Source organism: Acomys russatus, chromosome 2 (genome assembly GCF_903995435.1).
Source record: "Acomys russatus chromosome 2, mAcoRus1.1, whole genome shotgun sequence".
NCBI lineage: Eukaryota > Metazoa > Chordata > Mammalia > Rodentia > Muridae > Acomys > Acomys russatus.
In genome coordinates this window covers 83,668,993-83,677,921 of record NC_067138.1, presented here as the reverse complement: position 1 = coordinate 83,677,921, position 8,929 = coordinate 83,668,993, and the positions used below count along the sequence as shown (strand labels likewise).

The following is an 8,929-nucleotide window of genomic DNA, read 5'->3' as shown; positions in this document are numbered from 1 at the left end:
CATCTCAATGGTTATTCCATCCCTTGTATCCTCCCATTCTTCCCTCCCTCCCATTTTCCCCTTATTCTCCTCCCCTGTGACTGTTCCTGAGGGGGATTTCCTCCCCCTGTATATGCTCATAGGGTATCAAGTCTCTTCTTGGCAACCTGCTGAACATCTTAATAGTGTAAAGAAGGTGCTTAGAGAGAGAAGGAAGCCTTTGAAAACAAAGTTAACAGGAGTCCATGGATAAGATTGTAAGTCTAGTTAACGATTCTGTTGGGGAATTAAGACAGTGACTTTTTGTGTCTCTCAGAGGTATAGCTTTTTAAAATATTAATGAGGTGGTTTTACACAGATGGAATACTGTAAGATTTGGAATTCTTCTCTGCTGATTAGCCCTGGAAATTAGTAGGAAAGACAATGATTTCTTTTAGGCTTTCTTGCAAGTGATTTCTTAACAACATTGGAGTACATGTTCTATAAAGAAGAAAAATGGGTATTTTGAAAGGCATGTAATATTACAAAACAACAAGCCAAGATATTTAGTAGATTTAAAGTAAATGTTGTAAGAGAATCACATAGCCATATTGAATATGATGGTCTTAATTCAACAGTTTAAGAAGACTCAATTGCACAACTTTGTAGCCTGTGGGAAAAATGACAGATTTCCGTGTTGCTCTTTCAAAAATTGTGCTTTACAAAATTGCTGTCTATTTCTTATTAACCATCTTGCTCTTCCACTTCTTCCTTAGTCATTGCTCAAAAGAAGACAAAAATGTATCTTGTAAGTTATTTCATGCTAAGAGTTTTAACAGTGGTTGTTTCCTGTATTTTTGGCTAGGTGTTCAACATTCTGAGGCCAGGAACTGTTTCTGAAAAATTCTACAAGACTCGTACATGGTAAGTCCACAATCCATCTGAAACTACTCTTCTTTGACACTTAGTGGACTCTATGAAATATGTGCTGTAAAAAAACCATGAAGCCATTTTGTGTGTTGGACATGATGGTCTTAGTTCGCCAATTTAAAGAAAGTTAATTTTACTAATTTTAGCTTATGGCCAAAATCACAGGTGACTTCCATGTTGCTTTAAATGTTCACTATACCCATATACAGTACCTAATAACTAGCTAATACTCAATAAACAGTCTTTAGGAAAGAGGGATAAATACAACCTACTGATATTTCATCTAGCTCAATTGATATAGCTATAAAATACACTTTCATTCTTTAATGTAGATGTTGATTTTTCTATATAATATTACAACATTTTCAAAACAGCTAAGAAATGATCTGTCAATGAAAGCTTAGTTTTTTTCAGTTCTGAATCATGGCCTATGTTAGCTACAAATGTGGAAATTTAACAACGGGTTAAAATTTTGAATCAGAGTGGCAGATGTTTATAGATTTAGATGTTGATTGAGTTTAGTGTCTGCAGATATGAAATTATTAGCTCTGGGCAGTAGTCTCACCTATATAGCTTATTTTGGTTCTTGTGAAAGCCAGGAAGCTATTTATTGCTAATGAGGGAATAAGAATAAAGCAAGCAAACAGATTAGCAAATAAATTAGCAAATTTTAAATGTCTAATTTCTGTTAAATAATAACAGGTTATGTGATGCTTTGGGTTTCTGTTTCTCAGTGACAATCTCTGCTTGGAATGCAGCACTGTCTCCTAACACATCCTCTCCCCAGTGTAAAGATATCATCCGTCATAATCCTTCTGTTCAAGTCTTACGTCAAGTACCCTTCTTTCACTTTCACAACTCAATAGTATGCTCCCAGTCTTAAAGAAGAACTTCTTTGAAAAAAAAAATGAGTTCCAGGTTCTTTTGATCTTTCAGCTAAGCATTTAAATATTACCAGCAAGTGGTAAACAAAATACACTCAGGAGATTGAATTATTATTTCTGAATATGTTTTCTGCAGTTGATAAAGTTTTTTTTTTAATTAATTTATTCTTGTTACATCTCAATGTTTATCCCATCCCTTGTATCCTCCCATTCCTCCCCCCCCCCATTTTCCCATTATTCCCCTCCCCTATGACTGTTCCTGAGGGGGATTACGTCCCCCTATATATTCTCATAGGGTATCAAGTCTCTTCTTGGCTACTTGCTGTCCTTCCTCTGAGTGCCACCAGGTCTCCCCCTCCAGGGGACATGGTCAAATGTGAGGCACCAGAGTATGTGAGAAAGTCGTATCACACTCTCCACTCAACTGTGGAGAATATTCTGACCATTGGCTAGATCTGGGAAGGGGTTTAGCCAAGAGATGGCTCAGCCGTTAAAGGCTAGGCTCACAACCATAAAGATAAAGTTTTAAAGTACTTAAAACTCTAACATTTTTTAGCTTAAAGAAATGGTATCACTGTATCACTGTTTGTCTCATTTTCTGGGTTCCTGTTTCTTATGTCTTGAAGAAAAAGAAAATATCTGCATACAGCAAAGGTAGAAAAACGGTCTTCCATATTTCAAGGTACTATGGATGTCAAGAAAGACTACATTATGCTCCAGAGATCATTGAAAAGAAAACATAAACATACCCAAAGAAAAGTTGTTTAGAATCCAGGGCACTCATTCCCATAGAACTAATCATTCAAGTTATGTTCTTATTTTCTTTCTGAGTGGTTTCTGAGTAACCTAAGGCTTTTAAAAGTCATTTCAAATATACTTTGTTTTGACATTTATATTCTGAAGGGTGAATTTCATAAATGTAGACCAAGACTGACATCTCCTTCACATATATCCTTATCAGTCAGCTCAGATGTCTGCCTGGACATCTATGAAGTGGAGATAGTGACAGTACTTACCTCTGTGACTGTGGGGAAGATTTAATGAGCCATGTATGAAAAATGCTCCAGAACACTTGCTGTCCAGTAAGAGGTTTGCAGTTCTACTGTAGGGGTCATCTTATCATTTTCACTACAACCTGGAGCACCAGGAAACAGCTGCAACTTATAGGCACATTTGGAGGTAAAAATACACAACACATCTTAAATCATTCTCTGAAGATGAAATGGACAGCTACTCACAGAGTACCAACTACCTGAGCCAGAAAGAAAATGACTAGTTATTCAGTTCAATTATTTTCCTCATCTACCTGGATTTCAAAGTGAATAAAAACAAAATAATAAAATAGTCTTCTTTTCACCAGGTAAAGAAAGTAGAACAAACCACCAAAAAAGTAATATTGGTAGCATATTGTGGCTTTATTGGGCACTATAAACAAAGCAACTATCTGTACATTTTGTCCTCATACCCTCCTGCAACAAATCAAGAAAGTGGTAGTCAATGCAATACATTGTGTTTGTACCATAGAAGACCAGAAGAAGGCATTGGATAGCCCTAGAGATGGAGTTACAATTGGTTGTAATTCTTCATTTGTAAGTTTTGGAAATTCAACTTAGGTCCTTTGAAAGAGCAGTGAAGGCTCTTAATTGCTGAACCATCTCTCTAGTGCCCTTAAGCTTTATTATTTATGATATTTTATCCTGTATCTGAAGCTCATTGTATATAAGCTGCATTTACTCTTTGCAGCACATTTCTGAAGTCTACGATTTATTTATCTCCATGTTAAAATTAATGACTTGAGGAGTAAAGAAAATGCAATATCTCACCCTGCACCTCACAGTTGTAGCATCAGGATGATAACCCATGTTGAAATCTGGTGGGACCAATCAAAACTTTATTTTAAGATGACTCTCGGTTGCTTTGAGTTAACTAGTCTACAGATAGACATTCACCACCTTTGGTTGTAGGACTATTGGCCAATTTGCAGTGAATGTGATACTACTACAGATATTTCACAGCATTTATGTGTCTTACTTCACCCACTCTAACATATGTATTTAGTACCAAAAAATACTAATAAACAAGAGGAATTTATGTCTCACAGTTTGGGAAATTTGAAGTCCAACACCAAGGCCATGTCAGCCTTGTATCAGCTTCCTATGATAGGAAATACAAAGCTGCTTTGTGGTCCTCTTTCTAAGGAATCTGATATCATTCAGTATTAATCCATGCTACAGACATAAACACCTTCAATGGCTTGCACTTTCTAATTTCATTACATTGGAGATTAGATTTAAACTGTGGATTTCAGAAGAGTAGGAATCTTCTAGAGCCACTGAGTGAAGAACGCAGACCTTTAAGAGAAATCAGTTGTGATGATAGAAGGTGAAATGAAAAAAATTTTAACAGCTAGTAATAATTGGTTCATCAGAACTGAATGGAAAGTCATCCTTTCTGAACAATATCAGACTTAATACCAACACTAATAGGAAAAAAGAAGAAGGAATTTTAAGATAATGGCGAGAGTGAAGATGTACAATTCCAGTGAAGTGATCTTTCACAGGAGGGTTTAGACAGAAGATTGGTGTGACAAGACATATATTTTAAGATAATCATTATGGCTTTTGGGTAGGCAACTGCAAAGTCAGTTATGGAGACTATGGCTGAATATTGGAGGATGTAGCCTGCTATTTTATAGTTAAGGGTCCAATAAAGGTTGTCTTGGAGGTAGATAAAGTGGTATTGCAATGTGGGAGAACTGCCTGGAGATAAGATCAAGATATGTGGGAACTGAGAGTGAGGGATTAAGAGTAATACATCCAGAATCAAATGCTATCTATTGTCAAATCTTTAGTCAGAACTTAAGGGTCATAAAGAGGAAAAAGCGGCATATTTATCTAGCATAGAGACCCAAATAACTAATCATAAGAAAGTGCAAATTTTCTAAAAGCAGTACAGGAGCTTACTCAAGGTGCTTAACCTAGTCTAAATGAGCAAGGGATCATTCTTCAGGAATGAAAAATGGTATCTGAATCCAAAGAATTGATCTAAATTGTCAGATGAGGAGAAGAACTTCCTGGTAAGGAGAAAATCTATACTTAGGCATAAACACTTATTTACTTACAACACATTAATGATATTACTGCTATCATTTAAAAAATTTGTGACCAATGGACAGGACATTCTCCACAGTTGAGTGGAGAGTTCTCACATGAACTCTGGTGCCCCATATTTGACCACGTTCCCTGGATGAGGAGGTCCGGTGGCACTCAGAGGAAGGATAGCAGGCTACCAAGAAGAGACTTGATACCTTATGAGCATATGCAGGGGGAGGAGTTCCCCCTTAGTCACAGTCATAGGGGAGGGCAATAGGGTGAAAACGGGAGGGAGGGAGGAATGGAGGATACAATGGATGGGATAACAATTTAGATGTAATCTGAATAAATTAATTAAATATTATTTTTAAATGTTGTGATTATAATTACTTTTCTCCCTTTATTTTCCCCTCTCTCTGATCTCTTTAAACTCATTGTCTCATTTTTCATTGTTATCATCATGTGTGTATACACACACACACACACACACACACACATATATATATATCCATCCCTAAGTATAATCTTCTCAGTCCATATATATTTACTTGTATGAACTGAACAACCTGCTATTTCCGAAAATAGACCTTCTCTCTTGCTCTCAGCTTTCTGCAGTTTCCTGTAATACTTGTATGGTTGAGGCCTTGTGAGCTTTTCCCCATCTACTTTGTCATATCCATTGGTCTATTACTTGTTCCTCTCACATTTGTGTGGTCATGTTGGTGAGAGAGACATTATGAGTACAACATTTTGCATCACAAGGAGCCACAATCTCACAACAAGCTTTCTGATCCTCTGGCTCTTACAATCTTCCAGCCACCTCTTTTGCAATGTTCCATGAGCACTAGGTGTGGCTCTGTTTTGGAGGTGTATCCACTGAGACTGGGATGCAGTTTGATTGGTTGTCATTTTCTGTAGTGATCGACATCTGTTGCAAAGGGAAGACTGCACTTATCTGTAGGTATCATGGAAAGTGTTTAGAGATTTTTGTTAGAGACTATTCTGGTTTAGTAGATTGTGCTTGCAGATTTGCTAGCACGACATAGTTAGGTTTCCAGTAATAGGTATGGCTTCCCTCTTGTTGAGCCAGTCTTAAAGCAAATTGGAGAGCTGTTGGCTACTGACAAGGTAGGCATGCCACTGCTGCACCCCTAGGATTAGCCAGACATGCTGGTGGTTGATTTTGTTCACAGGTGTCATAGCTGGGTAGGATTTTTTTTGCCTCCCTCTTTGGCTTCTTGCATGGTGTTTTCTGGTACCACGAAAGTAAGTTGTGGAGCAGGTGTGTGGTGCATTCGGGTTAGTTCCAGCTTAGGGATTTTTGAGTCATGTTTCTGAAGTGCATGATGACTTCAGCAATAGATACTAACTTCCACATCTTGAGTATTACGAGGGCCTATAGCAATAGGCACTATGTTTTGGCCAGGCTAGGCAACAATGCAAAAAAGAGCTTCTCATGTCTGGTATTGGGCTTTTTGATAGGTGGTCTTTGGCTCTTGGAGAGAGCATCATCAAAGCACATGAGAAAAATTCATTAACTACATCAAGTTCTTTAAATGTAAACTTATATACACCTAATTACATATATTACTGGATATTTCTAGGTACATAATTAATTAGTATGAGTCCTTGTGGATGTTTCATTCATATCTATTGTTATTTTACCCACTTCTCTGTTTATTCTACGTTTATCCACTTCATCTTTTCTAAAAAGTCCCTCCTTTCCAATTTCCCCTCTCTAGTTTCTTGTTTCCTTTTATTCCCTTAACATTCCTCCTAAATTCCTTTATATTAAACTCCATCCCCTGCACTAAAATAACTCCTTTTCCATTTTCTTGATCATATGATTTGTGCCCTGATAGTCTCTCTCCATTGCCCCCCAAATCCCTCTCGTGGCAATGGCCATCTTTTCATTATCGAGATTATATAGGTACTCCAGTATATGCATTTCCATCTGAAAATTTGGACCTAGGAGACTCCAATGAGTGAGAAAATGTAATACTTCTTTTTCTAGGTCTGGTTCCCTTACTTAATCTGATGTTTTTTTTAGTTCTCTCTCTCTAACTGTAAACATCAAGATTTCATTTTTTTTAGAGTTATACTATTTCATAATATATGTACCATGGTTTTGTTATTCATTAATCAGTTGGAGGGCAGCTAGATTGTTTCTATAGTGCATAGAACAGCAACGAACAAAGCTGAGAAAGTATCAGTGGAGGAGGATGTCAAGTCCTTTAGGCATATGCCAAGAAGAGGTGTGTCTTTGAAAATGTTCCACATTTATATCCCTAGTGGCTGAGGGTTCACATTTTCCTGCATCCCCTCCAGTATTTGTGGTCAAATGTTCCATTGATCTTTACAATTCTTACTGGGGTAAGATGAAAACTCACAGTTGCTTTGACTTTCATTTCTCTAAGTATGAGGGATGATGAACATTTTTGAGGGTTTTTTTTTTTTTTTTTTTTTTTTTAGCCATTCCATTATTCTTTTGAGAATTCTCTACTCAGATTGCACGAACATTTTGCAATTGAGTAGTTTGGGTTCTTTTTTGTTGTTTTTAAATCTAGATTTTTTTGCTTTGGTTTGGTTTTTTGTTTTTGTTTTATTGTGTTTTGGTTTTTGGTTTTGTGGGAGGGGGGAGTTGTTTTTATTTTATTTTATTTTTTAGTTCTTTGTGTGTTCTGAGTATTAATCCTGTCAGATGTGGAGCTGCTAATGATTCTCCCCTCTTTGGTCTTTCTCTTCATCCAAATGGTTGTTTCTTTACCTGTGCAGAAGATTTTTAGCTTTATGAAGTCCTACTTGTCAATATTTGGCCGTAATTCTTGAGTAAATTAAGTTGTATTCAGGAAGATCTTTCTTATTCCTTTATCTTATACAGTATTGTCTGGATTTTCTTCTAGCAGTTTTGGTCTTTCAGGCTTAAAGTTTCAGTCTTTGGTCAATTTGGAGTTAGCTTTGGGGGAAGGTGAGAGGTATGAGTCTGATTTCATTCTGTGGATGAAATCCACATCATTGCATTTGGATGTGCAGTTTTCTCAGCATCATTAGCTTACGTTTCTTTTCTCCACTGTCTTTTTTGACATCTTTGTTAAACTTAACTGTCATATTACATGAACTCGTCTTTGGTATTTTTGGTGTATGTCTATTTTCTGTTTGCAAGTGCTTCGTTGCATATTTTTTAATCCATGCTCATCAGAGATATTGGCTGGCAGTTCTCATTTTTGTTGTATCACTATCTGGTTTGGATACTAGAGTAATACTGGCTTTGTAGCAGTTTGGAATGCTCATTGTATTTCTATTGTTTTGGATAGTTTAGGCAGGATTGGCTATAGATCTTCTTTGATGTTTGATAAAATTATGCTGTAAATCAATCTGGCCCTGGATGCTTTTTAGCTGGATGGCTTTTTATTACTTCACAATCTCTTTATTTTTATGTGCCAGATTAGACTGTTGACATCTTGACTTAATTTTGGTTTTTGGCTGAATCTGGAAATTCATCCATTTCTAAGTTTTCTGGCTTAATGAAATATAGGTTTTTAACACACACAACTATTATATTTCCATTTTTTTTTTTTGTTTCTGTTGCCATGTTTCCTTGTCTATTTTTATTTTGTTCATTGTATTATCTATTTTGTGCTTTTGGTTGTTTGTGTTAAGGGTCTTTTGGTTTTCCTTGTCTTCTCAAAAAACCAAGATGTTAAATTTACCAATTCTTTATGTTTTTATCTTTGATTCAATTTCATTTATTTCTGCTTAGGTTATTTCTTTAGTTTTTACATATACATTTACATTATTACACATATATAGGGTAAATTACCTACAGCAAGAAGAACCATGAAACCCTCAGGAATTACAAAAATATTACATTCATAATGTTTTGGCTATTTGTGTTTGGCAACCTTAAAGGTAGGCTGGGAGCTGCCAGGAGTTAACCTGTCTTATCTTTAATCTTTAATTCTTATTGCCAACTGGGTTTTGATTTCATTTGTTCTTTTGATTGCATCATCACTACAAGTTCCCCTCATAGGATTGCTTTCAAAGTCCTCCAGAGCTTTTGTTTTA

General features: G+C 36.3%; 1 protein-coding gene across 29 annotated transcripts in view; it reads left to right on the top strand.

Moving 5' to 3' along the window:
- Positions 1–821: 821 nt before the first annotated feature.
- The window catches only part of Ptprd (protein tyrosine phosphatase receptor type D), an 822,247-nt gene continuing 814,139 nt past the window's right edge, over positions 822–8,929 (top strand). For all 29 annotated transcript variants that reach the window (XM_051163652.1, XM_051163675.1, XM_051163581.1 and 26 more), the window contains exon 1: positions 822–882. The gene's annotated coding sequence lies outside the window, so the exon portion shown is untranslated. The remainder of the gene's footprint in view (positions 883–8,929) is intronic.